We start from the raw sequence: 22,030 nt of genomic DNA on the forward strand, positions 1-22,030 counted from the left end.
TGTGTGTGTCTGTGTGTGCATAGAGATAAAATATGTGATGTATGTATTAAGAAAAAAGTTTGAAATCTATACATGAAACTATTCATGTTAATAGTACTTAACTTCTGAAGAGGGGGATTAGGAGGGTGAAGGATACTGAGTTTCTACTTCAAATGCTTATATATTTGAATGGTTTTACATATATAAATATTATTTGTATAATTTCTAAAACAATGAAATGAGAATAGCTAAATGCAGAACCATATGTTTAAGCACATAGTTACTTTTTCCTAAGTTTCAGGAGTCCTCACTTGGATGGGAAAAAAATTACATCTCTATTTTTCACTAATCTCTAACTAAAATTTAACATTCTTTCAATTACAAATATATATGACAAAACACAGAGGTACTTACAATATATGTGACTTTGTCACCAACAGAAATCACAGATATTTTTATAGCATATTTTAGTTTTGCAGAAATTCTGAAAGTTCACTTATTCATATCATGACTTCAAAATTGTAGTTGTTATTAGACCCATTGTGTTAATAAAGAATTATGTTAATAAAGAAGCACAGCTATCATGATACCTCCAATTTTGTTTGTTTCAAGTATTTTAAAAACCATGTTGTTTCTTTTTTGCTCCTATTTATTTTGTTACAAGTTTAAAAAGTGTGCTGAAACAAGTATATAATATGTATTTACCATTGAGTGAAGATATCCATAAAAGCACCATTCATTGCAAAGAAAAACTGAAAACAAGCTGCATGTTCATCAATAGAAGAATGGGTAAATCAGTAGTGATATATTCATACAATGAAATATTACCCAGCAATGAGAATGAATAAACAATTGCTACATTCAGCAACATGGGTGAATCCCACAAGCATAAGACTGAGAAAAAGAAACTAGACCCAAAAGGGAACGTACTATGTATATGACTGGATTTATATAAAGTCAAAAAACAGGTTAACTAATCTCTTATGTTAGAAGTCAAAATAGTGTTCACTCTTTTGTGGGTGGTGATGAAGAAATGTGGGTGGGTTTTGGGGTTACTTATTGATCCAGATGTTAGCAATCTGAATGTTTTCTCTTTGTATAGATCCTTGGAGTTATCCATCTAGAATGAGAGCATTTACCTTAAAAAGAGTGGTCTGTAAACTTTACCAGTCTGTGAATGGGGCTCATGATATAGAACTCTGGTCTAGCTGGGAGTGGAAATCCAGAGAAATTACTATGATACAGTGTGTTATCCATACCCTGGACTTTCAAGCCGGCGTGTCCATTATTCATCCTATTGGCTGCTTAAGTGTAACTCATACTTTTCAGGCCAAAACCCTGTTTCTTATATAGAAGGTATGATCACTGCAGCTCTAAGAAAAGAAGTACTAGTATTGTAAAGCACAGAATGGGAACCATTCCTTTTGCACAGGTTGATTAGGAAGAAATCTCATGGAGGAGGTGAGAGTTGAGTGGGACTTCAAAGGATAGGCTGACTTTCAACTGAAGGACTTCCTGTCAAAGTGATCAGAAAAAAATAGGAAGTGTACTGTGTTTGGAAAGCATTGAGTCATCTGGTGTGCTAGTATTGTGGAGATGATTGGAGATGGGTGGGGGAGGGTACAAGGGGGAAATTTGTGAAAGAGTACATGTCATGCTGAAGGGAAGAAACCAGAGCTGTTTGTTTTTATTTTTGTTGAAGGACCAGATGTAATGAAGAATGTATGAGTTGGTGGATTTTTACAATTTGGGTACATGTTTAATTAGTACCCATATCAAGAAATAGAATGTTAGCGACATCCCAAGAAGCCCCTTTCACATCCCTGCCAATCACTGTTGCTCCCCAGCCCTACCAAGTAACACCGCTATTCTAATTTCTTTCTTCTTTCAGCCACTTTGTTGTGGTATGATTGACAGCTGAAAATGTATACAACTCAATGTATACAACTCAATAAGTGTGGGGAAAATATAAACTACATATGAAACTACCATCATCAAGGTCATAAACATATTCAACACATCCTAAAGTTTCCTCCTGTCCTTTTTTAAAATTATTGTGTGTGTGTGTGTGTGTGTGTGCATGTGTGTTTGTTGAGAACATTGTGTTAAGAACATTTAACACACGATATACCCTTTGAGCAAATTTTAAGTACCTGATGTAGTATTGTTACCTATAGGAACTATGCTGTATTGTAGATCTCTAGAACATATTTATCTTGCGAAACTGAAACTTTGTACTCTTTGACCATGACCTTCCTATTTCCCCTTCCCCTGGCAACCACCTTTCTGTGCTCTGTTGCTATTCACTGGACTGTTTTAGCTTTCACATGTAAGGGAGGTCATGCAGTATGTGTCTTCCTGTTTGACTTATGTCATTCAGCATAATGTTCTCCAGGTACACACAAATGATGGGATTTCCTTCCTCTTTTTTTTTTTTTAATTTAAGGCTGGATAATGTCCTACTGTGTATATACACCACAATTATTTTATCCATTATCTGTCAGCAGACACCTAGGTTATGTCCATATCTTGGCTATGAGAATACAAAGAACTTAAGAGTGCAGGTACTCTTTGAGATCTTGATCCTACTTCCTTTGTGTGTGTGTGTGTGTGTGTGTGTGTGTGTGTGTGTGTGTATCTAGAAATGGGATTGCTGAATCATATGGTGGTTCTATTTTTAATTTTCTGAGAAACCTGCATACTGTTTGCCATAATGGCTGTACCAATTTACCTTCCCACCAATAATGTGTATCATCCTCATCAACACTTGTTATCTTCTGTTTTTTTTTTCAGTAATAGTTATCCTAACAGACTTGAGGTACTATCTCATTGTGGTTTTGATTTGCATTTCCCTGATGATTCCTGATATTGAGCACGTTTTCTTGTGCCTGTTGACCACTCTCCTGCTTTCTAACACCACAGATGGATTTTGTACTTTATTTAACATATATCCCTTTGTGTCTGGCTCTTTCACTCATGTTGGTAGATGAAACATAATGTCATGGCAGTAGTTGTAGATCCTGACCACCTGTGTTCTAAGCAAGGGGATGACATGGCTATCCTGTGTTTGAAAATTGACTCTAGCAGTTTTGAAGAGGGTGAGGTAGAGAGGCAAGAAGTCCTACCATGCAGGGAGATAGAGTAATTATCTAAGTGAGAGCTGATGAGGGCCTGACTCATAGCCCAGGCAGTGGGGTGGAGAAGCTGCAGACCCATGAGAGTCACTCTGAGCCCTGGAGAAGCAATTCAAAACATGTGTTCCATTTACAGTGCCCTTCAAGCACAGAAAAGAGCACTTAACTGAGAGCTCAGACCAGAACAGCAATAATTGACTGTAGCATTAGTTTGGCCATTTGTCAAAATTTAAATGAAATGAGCTATATCTATCTATTGTCATAGATGACTGTGATGAGACAGATCAAAAGCCAATGTAATGTAGGCAAAGGAAGAATGTCTCCTAAAACTGTAATGATCTTAATTGATTAGTGAGGAATTTTTCAGTTGTTAATGTTCTTGAATATTTCTTGAGTAGTGGAATTTCAACATAAAGTTTAGATGAGTTAGAAAAACAAAATTAGGATTGAAGTGACCGTGGGGTTAGGGGAGAGTTTTAGCAGAAAGTTGGGAGGGATGAGGCTGCTGAGGGTGTGTGGGGCAGATAGATGGTGAAGCATGAAGTGAGAACTCACTCAGCCTATCTCTTAATCTCATGTTTTTCAAGCTCATACCCTTGACAGCATATCAAGAGGAACTTGAGTCGCCTGATAGATATGGCACCTTTTGTTGGAATGTCCATTTTACCCTTAAATTAGGAAGTGGGTAGGATGCCATTATTATGGAAGTAAACAATATATTATGGAGTAGAATATAGATTTCATATGAAGTTTTAAGATAAAACACAAGACTTTAAATATTTTTCTAGTCAAATGTTTTGGACTTTGGCCCCAATGATTCCCCTACCATTAGGTGAAACTTAGAGGAAAAGTTTTGAAACTCCTTAACTCCCACTGTTCCTAACTCCATGCTCCAATCTATGAAGCTAGCTCTTTTACAAACTGTGTGATGTTACTCATTCAATAATATTCCTTCCTTCCTTGACACTTTTATTCCAACATTAAATAATGACCTATCAAATACTAGGACCCCCAAAGGTGTTTTTCTCCTCTGTAATATCACAAGTGCCAAAAAACCTGTGCCCTTAAAATAAATTTAGAACCTCCCCAAGCATTTGTCAAACCTTGCATATATTAGATATATACTGTAAAGTATTTGTTGACACGCAATGAAACTAATCTTTGTGAAAACCCAAGGAGGAGTTAGAAGAGGACACTAAAGGAGTAAAAAAGGGATGAGTTTATGTGAACTAATTGCTCACCATTATGAACTCAACACACTGATTCATGCATGAACAACTGAGACAGACTTTAAATTATGTCCCTCTTATAGATATAAAAATTCGGATTGAGGAAATAGAGGTTGAGAATGGATGAAGAAATTTGTTTGAAGTAATATAGCTACTAAGTGACAGAGCACATATTTAATCCCAATTTTGTCCTGATGCTAAGGTCCATGGAAAATATCTCTGGAAATGTAAAGTGCACATACCCTTGACTTAGTAATTTTAGGAATTTATCCTTGTGATCTTGTGTTTTATAATAAATATATATTTGGTCTTCATTCCCATTTCTGGCACAGATCTTAAAACGCTTGGTATTTCCTAAGTGATCATGATGTCCTGTTCTGTTAACGAGGTGACTTTTGGACTACACTTAAGGATGGGGACACATTGCTGGTAGAGCCAATCAGGTGATTGAGAGGGGAGAGAGCTAAAGATTGAACCCAATCACGATACCAGTGACTTAATCATGTGTGTCTATGAAATGAAGACAAAAGGATGGGGTTTGGAGAGTTTCCATTGTTGGTGAACACGTGAGCATTTGCAGAGTGGTGCACTTGGAGAATCCCATACCCTCTCCACATGCCTTGCCCTATGCATCTCTTCCAGCTGCCTCTTCCTGAGTAATATCCCTTATAATAAACCAGTAATCTAATTAGTAAAATATTTTTCTGAGTTCTTTAAGCCACTTTAACAAACTAATCAAATCATTGGAACCTCCAATCTATAGCCTGTTGGTCAGAAGCATAAATGAAATGATAAGATGGAATTGAGACTGGCCTCTGAAGTGGAGGGCATCTTACAGGACTGAGCACTTAACCTGTGGAATCTGATGCCATATCTCTGGGAAGACAGTGTCTGAATTGAGTTGAACTGTAGGACACCCAGCTGGTATTAGAGGATTGCTTGGTGATATGGGGGAAACCACCCCACATCGTCTAGATAGACTCAAATGAGTGCTCAAAGATGCAAGCACAGGAATGTTAATATCAGCATTGAGTGGCATAGCAGCACTAAACTGCAAATAATCTAAATATCCTTTACAGGTGAGTTGTTAACCAACTTGAACATCCATAAAGAAAAAGGCATACCTGTACCTGTATGTACACATATGGAAAGCTGTTTAAGATACATTGTTAATCAAAGAAAAGCAAGTTGACAACAGCATGTATCACTTGATTACATTTTACCTTGCTAACAACAAATGCATACACACTCTTAGCTTCATTGCAGCACCATTTAAGTTGTCAATTTGTGTAACAACTGTAAGTGCCCAATGACAAATAAATGGGCTAAAAAGATGTGGTATATATGTACACAGTGGAATACTACTCAGTTATAAAAACAGTGAAATCTTGCCATTTGCAACAAATGGATGGAATAGAGGCAATTATGCTAAGCAAAGTAAATCAGAGGAGAACAAATACCAGATGATTTCATCCGTATGTAGAACAGACCAAACTAAACCAAAACAAGCCCTAGAAATCTGGGCTGTAGAACGGGAGAGTGATGGGTAGGGCACAAAAGGGAAGGGGGCCCAATGGACTCTGGTGGAAAATGATTGGTACTTTGGTAGCAGGTGTGAGTTGGCAACATACATCCAAAGACATGTGAGCCTATACCTTTAAGTCATGTACAGTGTTCTACAACAATGTTACCTCCATAAAAAATGATACAACTAAAAAATGTGTAAGGCATATGTGTATGCATATATAACACCAAAAATTCTGGAGGACTTTAACAGAGACTGCCTCTGGGAGGGTGATGGGAACTCTGCTCTTTGTGAATACTGCCAAAGTAAAAGTTCAAACGTGACTGTGTATTACTTTTATAATAAAAGGAAACAAGTCAATAAGATTCGATAAAAATGCCTGAGCATTTTAAAATATACCATGATGTGTGGAGTACTTAAAAGCCCCAAAGGGCAGGGAATCTGGATAGAAGAGAATTGAAAAAAAAAGCAGGAGTTAAGAGGCAAGAGGATCAAGGAGAAAAGAAATGCTGGTGTTAATGAAGCTCATGCCAAAGCTTTTATTTTTATCGTCTATTTTTTATTGACACAAACAACAGAAGTCTATTGTCTCACAGTCCTGGGGACTGGAAGTCCAAGAGCAAGATGTCAGCAAGCTCAGTTCCTTTTCAGGGCTCCGAGAGGAATGGCTCAGATGCTCCATTCCTCTCCCCTAGATGCTGGTGGCTTGCTGGGACTCTCCAGCGTCCCGACTGCCTCTCTGTTTACATGGCACTCTCTCTCTCTGTATGTGTCTGTGTCCAAATTCCCCACCCCCTCCTTTTTTTAATAAGGCTACCAGAGATAGTATATTGGGGATCCACCCTGTTCTAACCTAACCTCTTCTTCACTAATCACGTTTTCTTTTTATTATTTTTTTTTATTTTATTTTTAAATTTTTTAAAAGATTTATTTATACAAGAACTGGGGTACAGGCCAGATGTGTGGGAGGGTGAGAGGATTCACCAGAGACAAAACGGAGAACAGAATAGGCAGACTCACTGAAATACACTGCTGAGGGAAGCAGCGGGCGAGACAAGAGAGGTCTGTTACACTGTATGGGTATCTCCCGGGCCGGCTGGGATCGAACCCACGCTGCAGAGGCTGCAGATAGCTTCACAGTGTGATGCTTAACCGCCTGTGCCACCAAGGAGGCCTCTAATCACATTTTCAAGGACCCTAGGCCCAAAGAAAATCACATTCTGAGGTACCGGAGGGTTTAAGATTTCAGCATACAAATTGGGGGGAATGAGACAAAATTCAGGCCATAAAAGTAGGAATAGAAACTGATGTGAATGGTGCCATGTTCAGAGACTTGAACTTCAGGAATTTGGGGTTGTCCATTTTAGAGACAAAACAAGTTTTTCCTGTGAAATAACATACTAGTTTCTATATTTTGGTCAAAATCCTATTTTATGCCAAGGAGCTCTGAGAATGTTGGCACAACTAGAAGGACAGATATCTCTAGCTGAGTGGAGATCAGTATGAACTGAATAAATCCTCGTCTGCTGCCTGCTTACCCTGCTATGAGTTCATGATTTTGACTGCCTTTGTGTCCTGAGATTTCACCAGTGAACTTTCCCAACTCTGACTGAAAAATATGAGGCTATTTAAAGCAACTCTACATGTGCTTCTAACAAACTCTACAGGCTGAGACCCTGTCTGTCTCCCAATTTTTAAAAATTTTAATTATGGTAAAATACACATAACATTTACAATGTTAATTATTTTTTAAGTGTACTGTTCAGTATTAGTAAGTTCATTCATATTGTTTGCCACCAATCTCCAGAACTTTTTTCATCTTGCAAATGGAAACTCTATACCTGTGAACCAACAATTCTCCATCTCCTCCTCCACACCTCCCAGTCCCTGGCAACCACCATTCTACTTTCTGTCTCTTAATTTCAACTCTTGACTACTCTAAATTCTTCATATAGGTGGAATCATGCAATATTTGTCTTTTTGTGCCTGGCTTATTACTTAGCATACTGTTTTCAAGATTCATCCGTGTTGTAGTTTATGTCAGAATTTCCTTCATTTTAAAGGTCAAATAATATTCTATTATATGTATATCACTTTTTTTTTAATCCATTAGTTAATACTTGGGTTGCTTCCAGTGTTGGGCTATTGTGAATAATGCTACTATGAACATGGGTGTAAAAAATCTCTCTTCAAGGTAAAGGACCTATACAAAGAAAACTATAAAACACTGTTAAAAGAAATAGAAGAAGACACAAAGAAATGGAAAGACATCCCCTGCTCATGGATTGGAAGAATAAACATTATTAAAATGGCCATCCTACCAAAAGCAATATACAGATTCAATGCTATTCCAATCAAAATCTCAATGGCATTCTTCAAAGAAATAGAACAATTATTGATGAAATTCATATGGAATCACCAAAAACCCCGAATAGCCAAAGCTCTACTGAAAAAAAAAGAAGGAAATGGAGGCATCACACTCCCAGACTTCAAACTATACTACAAAGCCATAATCATCAAAACTGCATGGTATTGGAACAAGAACAGACATACAGACCAATGGAATCGAATAGAAAATCCAGAAATAAACCCACAGATTTATGGTCAACTAATCTTTGACAAAGGAGCAAAGACTATGCATTGGAGCAAAGAAAGTTTGTTCAATAAATGGTGCTGGGAAAACTGGGTCGCTACATGCAAAAGAATGAAGCTTGACCACTACCTCACACCATACACAAAAATCAACTCAAAATGGATTAAAGAACTAGACATAAGACCTGAAACCATAAAATACATAGAAGGAAATATAGGCGAAACACTACGGGATTTGCACATCAAAGACATCTTTACAGACACATCACCCAAAGCAGTGATAGTGAAGAGAAAGATAAACAGCTGGGACTACATCAAATTAAAGAGCTTCTGCACAGCAAAAGAGACAATAACAAAAACAAAGAGAAACCCCACCAACTGGGAGAACATTTTTGCACCCAACACTAATGATAAAGGACTGATCACAAAAATCTGCAAAGAGCTGATGAGACTCAGCAACAACAAAGAAAATAATCCAGTCAAAAAATGGGCAGAAGAGCTAAAAAGAAACTTCTCTGAAGAGGAAATGCAAATGGCCAACAGACATATGAAAAAATGTTCAACATCACTTGTAATCAGGGAAATGCAAATCAAAACTACCATGAGATACCATCTCACACCAGTGAGAATGGCACATATTAAAAAAACTAGCAACAACAAATGTTGGCGAGGATGTGGAGAAAAAGGAACTCTTCTGCACTGTTGGTGGGAGTGCAAACTGGTCCAACCATTATGGAGAGCTGTGTGGAGATTTCTGGACCTACTAAACATAGAGCTTCCATATGATCCAGCAATTCCACTCCTAGGTATTTTCCCAAAGGACACAGAAACATCAATTCCAAAGAGCACCTGCACTCCTATGTTTATAGCAGCACTGTTTACAATAGCTAAGCTTTGGAAACAACCCAAATGCCCAAAAATAGATGACTGGATCAAGAAGATGTGGTACATATATACCATGGAATATTACTCAGCATTCAAAAAGATAAACACATGCAATTTGCAGCAACATGGATGGCACTGGAAGGGATCATGCTCAGCGAAATAAGCCAAAAAGAAAAAGAAAAATACCGGATGGTCTCACTCATAGCAGGAATCTAGAAAACTTAAATAAGGGACCAGGAAAATGAATATAAGAAAGTGAAAATCAAAATCAACAAAAAACTATGAACCAGAGACACTTTTTGGGGGTGGGGGGCGGGAGGGGAAGGATTGGGGTCAGAATGGGGCGTTTGCAATTGTATGGGGGAATATAAAAATAAAATTTAATATTTAAAAAAAAAAAAAAATCTCTCTTCAAGACCCTACTTTCAATTCTTTTGGATATAAACCCAGATATGGAATTGCTGAATCATATGTATTTCTTTTTTAAGTTTTTGAGTAGCAGTCATGCTATTACAAGGCTTTTAATTTGACATATTCACTGCTGATTTAAAGTTAGAGGGCAAAAAAAAAAAAAAATGGCTCTTTCTTAATTTATAATTCACACAAAAGCCAGGGAAGTAGCCTTGTCATCTAGTAGAATCAAGAGGTTTTTAAAAGAATTTTTTGACATCTGGAGCAAATGTAGGAACATGTTTTCAACAGTTTCCCTGAGATGTAGAAAAGGAGCAGCAATTGTTGACTAAGCTCTTTAAGGAGTTAAGTATTTTCTACTGGGAAATATTTATCTGTTTGGTGGAGCTGCAAGTTCTGGGGAGTGCCCTCATTAGAAAACAGCTGATGATTCCAGGAAAACTTGGAAGAATCACCATGGCGACACAGAATGACCCATTTCAAGTGTAAGGCCTTTTGTAAGTTGAACTTCAAAAGATGCCTCTATAGTAAAGTTTCTCTTTCATTTTTTTGATTGAACATAAGATATGAAATAAAGTAGCATTATTATCTCCATTCCCCTAGCAATATGATGTACTAAGATGCCTTCAAATTGTGGTCTTGGCTGGGCCATGCCTTAATGGCATGACTTTGCCTTGGCTATTTACCCTCTCCAATCTCAGATGGAGATTGAGCTTCTGAAGTCCCTTTATGTGTGGATTTTCTTCTAGGCATATATGTGCATTTACATATATATATGAATCTCTGTTCAGATCCTTTCTGATACTCAGACATATTGGAAAATGAGATCATAAGCCAAAAGTTGCCAAAGAGACAAATGTAACACCAAAGTCCACCTGCTAAAGCTCCTTCTCTATATTGATTTCCTTCAACACAAGTACACAGGGCTGAGTTCAATCATACTCATGGGTTACAGTCTGCACAGGACCCTCTCTATTTAATCATACTCCACTGTTTTCTCTCCTTCCTCTTTCTTATTTCCAGGTACTACTTGATGATGTAAATGGATTATTATATTTAAGTCTAATGGCAAGACTATGAGTTGTTCCCATTTTACATAAGGGGAAGTCAGGCTTAAGGTGATTAAGGGGAAGTGGCAGAATATCAACCCAGCTAGATGGACCCCAAACCTATACTCCTAAATACCATACTGTGTAATCAGGAAAACTTACTTAAAATTGTTTGTAAATTATTCTGAACTGCCCGTAAGATTCTTCTACTCTTGAAAAGGAAATCTTCACAGACAAGTTTTGAGGAACTTCTCTTCATTCTTCTTTTGCAGACATTTATCACCAGAGGTAGTTTTGTAAAAGTAGAATCACCATCTCTTTGAATTTCCTGTTCCTCTGCTCCATTTCTTTAGCAAAACTGGAGTTAAAATTGTTAGCCTGGGCCTTGACTCTGCTGCTTGCTGGGGAATGTAATTGGAATGATATAAATACCATTTCCCCTCCTTAAATAGAACACCTTTCCACTCACATTGTACTCTTTCTGTGTCTCACTTCCAGGAAGATGGCTGTTAACGGGCAGAATATGCTCTGGAAGTCATGTTTCTCCCCTGGATGACTAGTGCAGGGATTTATAATAGAATAAATGTGTGGGTCCCCCTTAAGGTAAACCCATCCCAAATAGATGGTTAGTTAAAGTGATGGTCATTTGGCATTCCTGGCATTTTTAGCTCAAGCTCTGATATGTGATGGCCAAGATTGTTAGTGTTGGTTGGCCGTATTTTGTTTATGAGTCTCGGTGGGAAGGGAGAACAATCCTGGGGGGAATGGAAGGAGGTGAGGTAGATGCAGGGACAGGAGAAGGAAAGGGCTTAGGTTGACAAGGAAGATTCGTCCCATGAGAGTCTGAACATGGATTACCAGGATGGGGAGGGCACACCAGGATTGAGAGGTGCCAAACTAGAAATAATAGTAAAAATAATGATAATGATGGTGATAATCACAATGTTAATTTCTATTGAGGGCTTGTTGTGTACCAGGCAATATGTTATATTTCTTTAAATACACACACACACACACACACACCCCTAAAGAAATATATATTACTTTACATATATTTCTTTATTTGCATTATCTTATTTAGTCTTTCCAACAACTTTAGATAGGTACTATTATGGAGACCTGAAATAGATATTATTACAGTCTCCATTTATGATGGGGAAAATTGAGGTTTAGAGAGGTTAAGTAACATTTAAGATAACAGAGGTAGGTATGACTCATTGCACCTTGCTTTTAACCACCACAAACATACAGTCAATGAGCTTTGGATCCAAGGGACAAGGTAAAGATAGAAGGAGAGAATGTCTTTTGAAGAGGGTAATTGAGAAGGTCCAAATGAGACTATGTGAAGGGCCCAGTTCTGATTGGGTGGTTCAGAATTTCACCCAAATTGGGAGAGCACCCCAGGGTGGTTCTCCTGATAAGTACCAAGCATCCATAAATCCAGGCCAGATTCACATTCTGTTCTTAGACTCATCTCTTCACTGTCTTCTTCCTAACTTTAAGAACATGCTATTATGTAACTTGGATATGACAGCCAAAGATAATTTTCTACTTGAAACAATCATCACATTTTATGCCAGATAAGTTTGACTGAGTAAAAGACTTCTTTCTTCAAGTGAGCATTTTATTCTATAAACTATAGAAAGTCCTTGCAAAGACATCCTTGCAACTGATGAAATCAAACTCTTCCCCAAGAGAGGAATCCCTAAGACTTCCTAGACTATGCAAGAAAATCATGTACCCGCAATAAACTCATTTAGAGTTCCATCAAAGCATTCAAATGCAATTTTTTATGAAGTGTCTTTTATTTTGCACTTGGTTCCTCTGTAACAAATGAGTCATTGATTTTCAAAAAATTTCAAATGTATCCAGAACTTTTTTTTTTTTGGTATTTTGTTTTGAACAGCCATTCAGAAGCCAAAACCAGTAACCCTGTCCTTTCTCCCTGCTGCTTTGCTGTAAAGATAGTTTTTCTCTATATGGATCACAGTGGCTTCTTTGACAACAACCAACAACCTCAACCAGCCAAATTGTTGACCCATGTGAAAGGAAAGCCTCACAGTCTTTCTAAAATGTTGCCTGGCAATTATTTTTTAACACTTTCGGGCAATTTTCTGGGAAGGTCTGAAAAGAACAATAATAAAAAAAGGAACTTTAGGGGCAATCTCAATTCTTTTTGTAATTTATGAGGTATTCTAATCTAGAGTTCCTTTGGAAGCCTCTCCATTTAAGTTTCAGTAGGGGAACCCACTGGAGTCTCACCATAAAACTGTGGTTGGATATAATAAACCCCTGAGGACTAGTCAAAGACAGATTCACTTGATGCCAAATTCTTTTCTATCATCCAAGAGTGGCCAACGAGACCAAGGGTGGGAGTGAGAATTCACCAGGGTTTTCAACAAAGCATTCCAATAAATTAAAAAACAAACAACCTTTGTTAGAGAAGTGTTTGCTAATGCTGGCTAGTTAGAGCGCCCTCATGTGTCTCAGCACAGCAGTATAATTTTAGAGCTTTCAGAGGACATCAGTCCACCAGCCATTTATTAGCATTGTCTTCCTTCCCATTCATTTCCAGACCCACAAAGTTGGCTCCTTTTCTTTAGGTGCTACTTAGAATTTTCAGTGTGTTTATTTTTTTTTCTCTGAGGTTGTAGACATAAACTATTTCATTTTCTAGTGTACTTATATGCCTCTTCTATAAATATCAATACTTGCTGATCATTGCTTATTAAAATATCAATTCCTGCCCAAAAAGTGAAAATAACCCACACCTGGTGAATCCATAAGTAGATTATGTCAATCCATATAATGGAATAAATAATAGTAATAAATAAGAAGGAACCGTTGGCATACATAACAATAAAAGACTACATAAAATAAGATTCCAATTATGTGACATTCTGAAATACAGACACATATCAGATCAATGTTCCAAGAATTGAGAGAGGGGGTGGGATTGACTGCAAAGGGATACAAGGAAACTTTGGGGGAAGATGAAAATATCAGTCAAATATCTTACTTGATTTTGGTTACTTGACTGTATACATTAGTTAAAACTCACAGAACTGGCATTGCTGGTATGATTTTGAATATAGCTGCCTTCCAAAACTCAGAGAACTATCCTCAAAAAGTGGTAAGATTACTGCTTATAAATTGTACCTCAATAAGCCTCACCTAAAAGGATCTCGATGGACTTCTTCCCAAATACAAATCCCCAACCCTTCTGGGTTAGTCTCTTGGCCTCCTTTCCTTTGTCCATTTGAAAAAGACACCAAAGATGAACTCTTGTGAGAGACTGTGGGTTCCAGGCCAATTCAAAGCCCCAGTGTGGCCAGACCACATTCCATACAGTCTGCTGCCTGACTCAGCTATTGTGCCTGAGAGTGAGTGCACTGACATGGAGCCTCCCTGGCATGTGAATTTTGAAAGGAAAAACGTCAAAGTTCTGGGCCAGTGCTAACCCTGCTACAAATCAGCAGGAACCCCTTGAGGGGAAAGGTAATCTGGACCCTGAAGGCAAATTCATATTGTCCATGTTCTGGCTTCCCTCAGGGAAAGACAACAGCCCATTGTTCCTGGGGAGAAGCTATGACTTCAGCAAGCTGCCCTTAAGTCACAGACTGAACGTCCAACCAGGCAGCCTTCAAGGTCTGATTCTGGAAAACAGACTCAGCTTAGTGACTCTGAAGATGCTCTGCCCTTCTTCATCCTGACATTGGTGACCACACATGTTGATCCAGGCCAGAGCTTGAGACTCACCTAACTTCCCAAGAGGGTAAGTCCTAAGTGTTCTCAACTCCCCCCCCCCCTCACCATAAACACATGAAAGATAACTATGTGAGGTGATGGATGTGTCCTCTACCTGACTCTGGTGATCATCTCACATTCTATACCTATATTAAACCACCACATTTGTACACCTTAAAAATTTACATTGTATAACCTAAATTTGTACAGTTTATATTTGTCAATCATACCTCAGTGAAGCCTGGGGTTTGAGGGGAGGGTCACCTAACAAGTATATTTTCTAAATGTTAGTTCCCACCTCCCATCTGAGCTTCTAGTGCAATAGGTCTGAGATAGTCTCTGGAAATTTTGCATTTTAATACACATTTTGAGTGATTCTGATGAAGGAAGTCTAAGAAATGACGATGGGCCTAGAAAAACTCATGTATAGGCTTTTGTTATCACTTTGAGAAAGTGGAACAATTTATTCATTGGAAATGGCTGACCTACCAAGTGGTTTGAATAGCAAAGTGATTAAAAATGGGGCTCTGGAATGGGACCCCTAGTTCAAAACTCATTTCCCCCGTTATTACCAATGAGATCTTAGGTAGGTTTACTTAAGCTTTCCGCAGCCTGTGTGTAAGAGGGGGTAAGATCAAATGAACTCACATTAAAAGATCACTCAGAATAGTGCCAGGAAGCATTACATAAACATCAATTATCATTCTGTCCAGATCAATAAAGACTAGGGGGTGGGAGGTGGGGAATATTGCAAACCATGAACAAAGAGAGTTACTTCAAAGAGCTTTTTTTTTTTTTTTTTTTAAAAGCTTGGACATCTCCAAACACTTCAGATGGCAGAGGGAAATGTAACTATGTATATGCCAAGGTCCCTATATTCCTAATTTCTTTGCCCTCTTTAAGTATTAAAAATACAAGAAATAACCTTCTTCTGTTAAGGAACTTAAGAAAACTCACATATACTGGCTTGTAAAGACAAATTATATTGGGCTGTTGGAAAAGCCATGATGTATTTTTCCTGTTTTTCAAGCAAAAATGCATCATGACTTTTCCAAAAACCCAATATATAATTTTCAGTGATTCTTAGAGATGCAAATCAGATTCACATGTGGAGCTCAAATTTTGTTAAAAATTTGACTCAGTAAGGATAAGCGTGGAGCTCAGGGAATCCGAATTTCTAAAAAGTTCTCTGTGATTGGGTTATTTATTCTAGAAAGACAACTAATGTTACAGGTGAAAGTTATGATAATTCACCTTGCTTTAAAGTAAGAAACCGGCCTCCCCGGTGGCGCAGCCGTTGAGCGCTGGGTTGCGAAGCTGCCCGCGGCCTCTGCGGCGCCAGTTCGATCCCCGGCTGCTCCCCGGCCACCAGAGGAGGGTCCCACATGGCGCGCAGACCTCTCCTGCTGCCCGCTGCTCCCCTCAGCAGTGTGCTTCGGTCCTTCTGCCTGCTCTGCTCCCCTCTCTGGCTCTGGTGAATTCTCTCACCCTCCCGCGCTTCTGACTGTACCCAGTGCTTGTATAAACGAAACAAACAAATAAATAAATAAAAAGCATGCCTCTATAAATAAATAAATAAAAACTAAAGAAACCGAGGCCAAACATGTTAAATACTTTCTCAAGGTACTCAGAAAATTATTCTCAGAGACAAGAGTTGGACTTTAGTGCATAATTCTAAGGCCAATAATCTCTCCGTTACAATTTATACCACAGTAACTACTTGTAGAGGATGGGATAAGCATAGTAAATTTTTTACTCCCTGTAAGGGCAGGACTGGACCACAGGGCAGGTTCTCTGATCCCATGCAGACCGGGTAAAGGAGGAGTCAGAGTCCTCAGTAGTTTTGCAGGTTTTTTATTTGGGGTTCACCAGGCATATGGCAGGCAGGGGTGCTGGCTGGGGGGCTGGGAAGCTGGCAGGCCTCCCAGCCCCCAGCAAGTCTTCACTCTATCTGGGCTCTCTGGAGTTGGTTCTGCTGCTTCTCAGCTTCTCTTTCGGCTTCATACTACTGCTGCTGCTGCTACTGGCATCCCCCCGTGACGCCACCCTTAAAAGCACAGTCTTATCTCAGCTGAATCCCATCTACCTATGCCCACACCCTATTCCAGGTGCCCGCCATCAGGCATGCATTCAGGCAAGGATCCATCATCTATCCAGATGGCGGAAGGGCAGAAAAGCCTGATATTTTCTTTACCCTACACTCCCTCATTAGCTTATGAAATAATGCTCTGCTTTAAATTCATAGGAACTTTAATTAGAATTGCGGATCTGGGATTCTGAATTCCTTTCTTACCCACATGTTCCAATTTCCTGATTATCCCCATTAAATCTTTGGAAGGGTGAAGGAGAGACAGCTCATGTGGAGCCTGGGTCAAGTCCCTATGGGAACTATGATCATGAACTTGAGGGACTTTATAGAGCCTAAGAAACTCCCAAGACACAGTTTCATTATGAACAATTCCAAGATAAACTGGCACATAAAACCAAGAAAAAGAGGATTCTGTCAAATCGTGACCCTAAGAATATTGGCCTGTAAATCATCAGCAACAAGTCAGTGGGACACAGATCACACAAATATCTGAAATATCCACCTGAGTGGCTGAAAGCAGTGGCATGTTAGTGGCCTCTGCTCTGGGTTGAGGTTTTTGTGGATTCCCTTTTTATCTTGGGAAACATGTGTGACCTATAAAGTCCCTCAGAACACATTTTCTTTAATGTATTATCAGAGAAGAAAATCTGTCAAATTAAAGTCTGCGGCGGGAAGAGGGGAGGGTGGCCACCCATCCAGTAAATCATTCTGCTGAAGTTGAGCCAGGGAACCAAACTGGGGCAGTATCATTTTGCTTAAAGATGGTCTGGCAGGCTGGAATCCCTGCCTGCAGACCTTCACACATCACCGCCCTCTTGCTAATAAAAAGAACCCTTTTCTTTAGTTACTTCTTGGCATCCCACTGGCTACTTTCCTTTCAAATTTTCTGTTGCCCATATTTCAATATCCTACCTTTGCATTCTCCTCTTGCTCTTGTTAAAATACTGTTTCTATTTTTTTTTAAAGATCCCTTTTAATCAGATAACCCCTGCTGGCATGAGCTGTCAGAGGTATTCATTTCAGTGGACTCTGGCCTTATGCTGCATTACCTTGGCAACAAGATTTAGAGGCAAAGGTTTGGCCTTGAACTTGTCAGAGTCTCCAACGACATGAACTCAGCACATATTACTCTCCAGCACATCAAGTTGTCATGCCAACCGCTTACAATAAAGCCCATCTCTCTCTTCTAGGGTTCTAATTCAATAACTTTTCAAATTGGTTCCTTCTGTAATTCAATTGGTTTCAAAATGTAATATCTGAATGGGTGTGTGTGAGCACATGTGTGTGTTTAACCAGTTGCTAATGGCCTTCCACTAAATGACTGGAGATTGGAAATACAATTCAGGTCAAAAGTTCATCAAAAAGCAAAGAAAAGTCTGTGCTAGATCTAACACAAGGAGTCTCCCTGCCATTTTGGAAATCCTGACAAAGAGGTAACAAACCCTCAGGTGTTGACTTCAACCTTTTTGCAGAAGTTTGTGACTTCCGCAGCCCTTACCCAGAGAGCTGTACCCCCACACATGTTTAGAACGCCTTAGTTTTGAATTCACAACTAACTTTAATTTCTTAGAACACTCCCTTTTTATAGTGACATTCCATTTTCCTCTAAATCAAAAAGTTTGTAAGAACCTGTCCTCTTAGAAAGTTTCTTAATCATCTCAGGACACTCAGCTAAGGCCTTACAAGGAGTCTAGTGGCCACAAGTAAATAGGGGTCAGGGTTTCTCAAAATTACTTGTATCATTGCTTCCTTATCCTTGTGCCAACTGTACAAGTATTTGCTTACTGTTTTTCTCCTTTTCATTGGCATATTTAAATACACCTGGGAAGGGAGCTTTATAATATGGACCTGATAGCGGTGTTCTTTTAGACTGCCACTGAGGACATGGTTATTTACCAGCTCTCAATAACTAACTCAGAGGGATGGCGATATCCTGAGCGTGACTGAAAATACTTTTTAAGTACAAATTCATATAGTCCTCTGCATTCCTCTCCAATCCTTTGAGGCAGGTAACTATTTTTATCATTCCAACTTTGCAGAAGAAGAAATAGAGACTCAGGAAAGTTAGGCAGCATGTCCAGAGCCCACTGTTGGTGTCAGGGTGAAAATGGAACCCAACAGCCTGGTTCCAGAATACCAAGTTTGTATCCTGATTCATTGGGTTCTGGTTGACTGTTAAAGCCTGTGTGCCAAGTTTTATGTAGGAATATTGATTACCTAAATTACACCCTTCCATCTCCTTTCTAGTAGCTCACTGAATGCTTTTCACACAAGTTGCTCAGAAATATGGCTAGCATGTTAAAGAGTGATCTGGAATAACTCCAGAATATCAAATTCAAGGCCACTTTGAAAACAGTTTATAAGTTGGGACAATAGGGGCTACATCACCTCAAATTTACAGGTACATTAGGTTTTCCACAGATGAAATTCATTGGGAGCAGTGATGTGTTTCATGGTGTGATGGATGTTTTCTGTTGCCCGCGTGTCCGCACTTTCCCACTGTGCTTTCTGCCCAGGGTACATGACTTTTACAGACTGCACCAGCTGGTCTCTTGCCCGCTGGGTTTGTGTTGGATTAAGAGGCACTGGCAGAATGAGAAAAAGATTGGAGTATTGATTCCCTAGCTCATTCATTGCCAAGGCAGTTTGGTAATAGTTGCTTCCCTCTTCTGAAACCGTTGGGTCTACTGAGTAGCTCTCTCTTACAGCTGTGGTTTTCACTGAGATGTTAACAGCTTTCTGCTTGTACTAATTCCTGGGTGCTTTGCCATTCCTTCTTGATGTGTTGCAACTGACAGAAATTTTATTAATAGTCCCTCCAATAAATAGATCATCTGTCTCCTGACAGGATCCTGGCTCTTATACCTGTCATCTGGCCCAGCATTTCTCACGGCCCAGTATTTCTCACATGAGAATCACCTACAAACCTCATTAAAGTGAAGATTCTGATTCACAGGACTGGGGTGGGGCCAGAAATTCTGCATTGCTAGCTAGTCTCCAGTTGAATGGATGTTCTGCAGGCTACACTTTCAGTGGCAGCAGTCTCATAGATGGTCTGCAATCGTCACTAGATAGGTATTTTAAGTTGAAAAGAAGAGTGGCAAATGAATGACTGGGATACTGTTCTGAATTTGTCAACACTGATGAAGGAGGCCATGCCCTTGTCAAAACTACCTTGTAATAATTTACCCTGAGGTCTCAGAGCAGCCCCAACAGACCCACCAGGTCACACCAAGGAGCTCACGGCTGGCTGCATGTCCTTATCGCTGTGTTTCTCTTTGCTTGAGCTTCCTTGGTGATTCTTATCCTCTTTGGTTCATGCTATTTATTAAAAGTAGCAACTACCACAACTAAACTCCCCCCAAATGAATTCACACACCTGAATATTTTTTCTTCAGAGGCAAAAGTAAAGCTCATTTATTTTCAGCATCAGAATTGATCTTCCCCAAGGGACAACCCTCGTTGAGTGAAAAATGATAGAGAAATTCATGGTTTGCCAAACAGTAAGTCTTATTTGCTCAGATTCCATATAGTCTTGTACAAACTGGTTCTGTGGGCAAAGGCACAGTAAAGCTCCCGGAGATAACTAGAAATGAGACAAAACGCACTGACTGCGCCTGTGAGCAGTCAGTGAGCAGATCAAACTGTGAGCAGATCAAACTGTCAGGAGGTAGGAATTCCCTTCTACATTTGCTGAGCAACACACACTTTGTGAATACCTACTAAGTGCCAGACGCGCTGTTTCTTTGTAGGCCAAGATTATGCACATGGTGAAATCTTACTGACTTCCAACCTGAATAATTTGAATATTGTGATAATTTTGGCAGATGCTAACCTGTATCTCACTATTTCACTAACCATGCAAAGAAGATTTACTATGCTAATGAATAGGTCAGTAAGTTTGCAAAAATCTGCTTAAGGGACTAAACAAATTTCAGGACCTCAAGTATTTTAGAAAGGCACATTTAGGTTTTTGCCCTGGAGTCGCTGATGGATTAACAATGATGATTTTTGTGCCAATTAAAAACATTCTTCTAAAAGCAATGTAATATCCTAGAATACAAAATGGTGAAATCTGAGTAAAGTGTCCAATTTAGTTAATAATAGTGTGCTAATGTTGGCTTCTTAGTTCAAATGTACCATGGATGCTCTGGTTGGCACAATGCCAAGTGCCCTACATGTGCTCACAATAATGTCACGGAGCAGGCATGCCTAGTTATCCTCATTTTACAAATAATGAAAATGTGGTTCAGAGTGATTAAGCTACTTGCCCAAAGACACACAGATAAAAATTAATGGAAGCAGGATGTGACAAGGCCTATCTAATCCCAAAGTCTGGGCTCTCAGCAACTCCACACTCCATTGTTTTGCCACTCCTAGTTTAAGTTTCGCTGACGTAAAAAGAGAAGTATTACTTCTTCACATGGGCATTCATCTTTCATTTGACTTGGTGAAACGTATGAGCTCAGCTGTTTGCACTGCACCTTTTAGTAAGCCAGAGCATGATTTTGAAAGTAACCAAGTTTAACACAAGGTCAAGTCCTCTATCTTTCTGCTGTGTTAAATAGACCTCAAATTTTTCTGGAGGAGGGGTTAGCGAGGCAGGAGCTTAGAATACTTTGAGAGCTAAACAACTGACCCTTTTCCCTTGGCTCCTGCCTACTTTTGCCCATCATGTGCTGGGCATGCTAGGCCTAATACCCAGGAACCTCCCAGTACTTTCCAGTTGGCTTCAGCAAAGGTTGTTTAACTCAGAAATGGTGTGTGGTTCAGGGTCAAGAATGCCATCTGTATGGGCAGGACAGGCCACAGTGCAGGTTTTCTATGATCCAGCAGACCGGGTAAAGGAGGAGTCAGAGTCCTCAGTGGTTTTTTGCAGGCTTTTATTGGGATTTACCCGGTACACAGCAGGCAAGGGTGCTGGGGGGCCGGTAGGCTGGCAGGCCTCCCAGCCCCCAGCAGTTTTTCACTCTGGGCTCTCCGGCCTTCTCTCGACTTCTGCTTCTCTTGCTTCTCTCTCAGCTTCTACTTGTTCTTGGCTTCTTCTGGTGTCCCCGCGACGCCACCCTTAAAAGCCCAGTCTTTCAGCCCAGGTGTACCCACTTCAGGTGCCCGCCATCAGGCATGCATTCAGGACCAGAGGGTTCCCTCATCTATCCTAATGGCAGGAGGGCAGAAAAACCAGATACCTTTTACCTACCCTACACCATCTAACGCAGAAAGAGTAATTGGCTCCCTTGACAGAGGTCCTAGAACAGTCTCTGTCCCCAAATATCACTCCCGCTCTCACCAAGGTGCACATGACTGCCTAATTCATGGTAAGTGCAGCATTCAGTTTGTCATGTACCCAATTTTTTTCATAGCACCTCATGGTTTTGCTTGGGTACCCC

The 22,030-nt window shown here is 39.6% G+C and overlaps 1 long non-coding RNA gene across 12 annotated transcripts in view; it reads left to right on the plus strand.

Moving 5' to 3' along the window:
* The window catches only part of LOC119233423 (uncharacterized), a 70,311-nt gene that overhangs the window by 12,069 nt on the left and 36,212 nt on the right, over positions 1–22,030 (plus strand). For all 12 annotated transcript variants that reach the window (XR_008549878.1, XR_008549877.1, XR_008549880.1 and 9 more), the window contains one exon: positions 14,357–14,579. This is a non-coding gene — a long non-coding RNA (uncharacterized LOC119233423). The remainder of the gene's footprint in view (positions 1–14,356; positions 14,580–22,030) is intronic.

The sequence above is a fragment of the Talpa occidentalis genome, unplaced genomic scaffold (genome assembly GCF_014898055.3).
Source record: "Talpa occidentalis isolate TD23 unplaced genomic scaffold, MPIMG_talOcc4v2.1 talOcc4.8, whole genome shotgun sequence".
Taxonomy (NCBI): domain Eukaryota; kingdom Metazoa; phylum Chordata; class Mammalia; order Eulipotyphla; family Talpidae; genus Talpa; species Talpa occidentalis.